Source organism: Heloderma suspectum, chromosome 3 (assembly GCF_057233095.1).
Source record: "Heloderma suspectum isolate Gila_16-S chromosome 3, 16-S_ref, whole genome shotgun sequence".
In the NCBI taxonomy this organism is placed as follows: Eukaryota; Metazoa; Chordata; class Lepidosauria; order Squamata; family Helodermatidae; genus Heloderma; species Heloderma suspectum.
Genome location: NC_139460.1, coordinates 169,471,981 through 169,475,650, shown reverse-complemented (window position 1 = coordinate 169,475,650; position 3,670 = coordinate 169,471,981).

The window sequence follows — 3,670 nt, the reverse complement described above, 5'->3', positions numbered from 1 at the left end:
TGCCTCCTCCCCGGCCTGAATTTTGGCCGGGCGAGGCGGGAAGCCTCCCCTCGGCCTGAATTTTGGCCGGGCGAGGCGGGAAGCCTCCCCCCCGGCCTGAACTTCAGGGGGAGCAGCGAAGCGCCTCCCCCCCACCGCGAAGCAAGCTGCGAGACCAGGTAAGTGGCTTTCGTGCACCCCTAAGCCTATCACGGCTAACGCAGGGATGCCATTTGTGTCCCTGTGGAGGCCGTGATAGGCTACATAAGTATTTACGTAGCCTATCACGGCGGGGGGGGGGAACCCAGCGTACGCAAATGGCGGCGGCTACCGCCATTTGCGTACGCTGGGGTTTTTCCCCCTGCCGTGATAGGCTACGTAAATATTTACGTAGCCTATCACGGCTCAATACAGGGACGCAAATGGCGGCGGCTACGACAGCCACCATTTGTGTCCCTGCAGGGCTGCCCAGTGGCCGGATGTCTGACTGGGCGGCCGGAGCCGGCTGGTGGCTCTGCGGCTTGGCCGCGGAGCAGAGCCGACTGGGCAAGATTCTGGGGGGAGGGAAGGAGCGCCTCCCCCCCGTCGAGGATTCCAGGGGGAGGGACAGAGCGCCTCCCCCCCACCGCGGATGCCCCTGCGTGGAGCCAAGTAAGGGATTCGTACATCCCTATCCCCCAGAAGGATTTGCTGGGGGAAAACATAACCCATGCTTCCTCTCCCATCATTTCTTTGGAACTTCTGAAGTGGCCTTTCTTTGTTTGATGTACTGATTCAGGCAGTTACTATGTTACAGCCTGTTAATAAGCATGCTTACCTGGAAATAAATTCAACTATACACACTTTTACTTGTGTGAAAGTATAGTAACTGTATATAAGATTGCAGACTTAGGGAACAATCCTATGCATGTTAATACGGGGGGGGGGATCATACAGCTCCCAGCATTCCCCAGCCAGCAAGGATAGGATTGCACCCTTATGCACTTAAATGCTGGACATCTCAGTTTAAATCCAGGTAATAATAATGTGGATTATTTCCTGCATTTTTGTGTGTGCATGCATTTCACTTAAAATGTCAAAACTAGCAATAAAAGAAAACCCTGTATTCATTATAAACATAAGATAGAATTATCAATACAAGGGAAAGTCTATTAAGAAACATTCGCAGATAGCATGGAATGTTAATTAAGTCAATTTGAATTCAATACAATGTGGGTATTAAGCAATACACCAAATGCAGGAATCTGGCATCTAATGCCAAGGAAACGTTGGCTGCCTTAGGTTGGGCTCGTATTTGGTCATGAAACTGAGAATGTTCTTGGCTGCTCCACTAAAAGAGATCTTCTCTCTTGGCAAATGTTGCTGTTGACAACAAGTAGCAGGTTATCCCCCTTGGAAATAGCACCATGTACAAGCTGCTCAGTTGCTGGTCATGGAACCCAATATTTTATTCAAACTGGCTTTATTTAACCCATTTCTTAGCTGCCTTTCAAGACCATAGTCTTCTCAAGGTGGCTTACAGCATAAAAACAATACAATACAAATGTATTAATACAATCATATTAAATATGAACAATTTTAAATTAAACCAGTTACAATATAGTTGCAAAATATTCATCAGCAATGAGTACCATAATAATGTTCAGTTAACAAGCAGCCAAAGAAAATACCTGAGTTTTTAAGACCTTCTTAAAAGCAGCCACAGATTGGGCCAACCATATATCTCTTGGGAGGGAATTCCACAGGTTAGGGGCCATCACTGAAAAAGCCCTATCTCTAGTACCTGCCAACTTTACTGATTTTATTTATTTGTTTTATTCACTTCTATACTACCCAATAGCCAAACCACTCTTTGGGCGGTTCACAGAAATTATACTAATCTTGGTGGCTGACCTGTAATCAGGGCCTCCAAAGATGTTCTTAAATAATCTAATACTAATAATGGCAGAGTAGCCACAAAGCAGTTACTATTGAGGTGTTATCTGCTCTTGCCTTGCTTAATATGAAAGACACGTAAAAAGCACACCATAGGGACCACAGTGGTAATTAGGAAAAGTAACTGTGACATTGCAGTGGTTGCATCAAGTTACTGGGTTGCCAAAAAAGAATAAAGTTGACAGTTCTTGCTTCCTTTATTAGGAATGTGTAACTGTTTCCTCTCAACGGGAAGGCAGCAGAGGTTTTTCCGGCCTGCTGGGTAGGTTTGTATTTTAAGCCGCTGCTGCGTTAAAAGTCCTGCCGTCTGCTCTGTGCTTGCAAGAATATGGCACTGCAGTAAAAGTGCTTTGGTTCTATATGTGGGTGGCAAGTAAGCTCTCCCAAATCTTATTGTAAATGGTATTTAATTGCAAAGGCTGACAGTCTAGTGGAAGTCACTGCAAGCAGAACATAAGAAATAACCAACCATGGCGTTCTTCATGCCTTATTAGCAGGCAAGTAATCTCTTATAGTCTCTGGATGTTGCAGTTTACCTACTGGAAATTAATGGATCTACTTATCCCTGAGTATGTTATTTGAGGATTGCAATCCATCCATATAAGACTGACTGATTTGTTAGCACCTCCTCCAAAGTTTAAGACATAGGGCAAAATGGATAGCAACTATATTATATCTCATTTTCTTCTCTTTTAATCTCATACGATATTTGGCTGCTTGTTTTGGTAGCCAATTGCCTTTCAGTTTTTTAAATTTTATTTTCCTGTATTGGATGGGCTGGTTAGAAAAGGGATAGGTGGGTTTTCCCTCAAGACGAGGATATGAATTGCACCTCCAAATGATTAGAATACTTCCATAGGCCTAGAAAGCTGGAATTTGGTACACTCAACCTAATATATTACTAGAAAAGTCTGACAATGGGACATTTTAACGCTGCATATTGGAATAAGTGACACAAAATCTCCCTTACAGTAGTAACAGGCACTTCAGGAGGCTAGCAAGCCTAGCAATATATGTAACAAAGTGGGGGAGTTTGCTCTTTTAATTCCTGGGGAACCGGATTACCTGAAAGACTGCCTTCCCCTGTATCAGAGGTGGGGAACCTCTTTTGACACAATTTCAGAGAACCTCGCAGGAACTGCATGCCATTGCCAGGTGGGGCTGAAGGCAAAGGGGATGAGGCCAAGGGCAAAAAGGGTGAAACCAAAAATAGCCAATGTGATGTAGTAGAGTGGGACTCAGATGATCCGGGTTCTAGTCCCCATTCAGCCATGAAGCTCACTGGGTGACTTTTGGCCAGTCACTAACCCTTAGACTAACCTACTTCACAGGGTTGTTGTGAGGATAAAATGGAGAGGAGGAGGAGGACCATGTAAGCTGCTGCTGCCTTGGGTTCCTTGCAAGAGAGAAAAAGGCAGGAGATAAATGTAATGATAATAAATACAATTAAAAACCTAGCATATTGCAGTTTAAACCCTTACTGCCAGTAACTAAGCCTTAAAAGAGGCACTTTTCCCACCTGTTATATTGGGGAAAAACTATCCCTGCCCCGCCCGGAAACCATCAAACTATCCGTGGTTGGAGGAAATGGGGCCTGGGGAAGGGGCGTGGCCATTTGGGGCCGGATTTGGCTTGTAAGCCTGAGGTTCCCCACACCTGTCCTATATGTACCTTCCTGAATCTTAAGTTCTTCAGAGGACCTGCTCTAAGTGCCTCTGCCAAATGAGATGAGGCAAATGACCACTAGGGAAGCCTT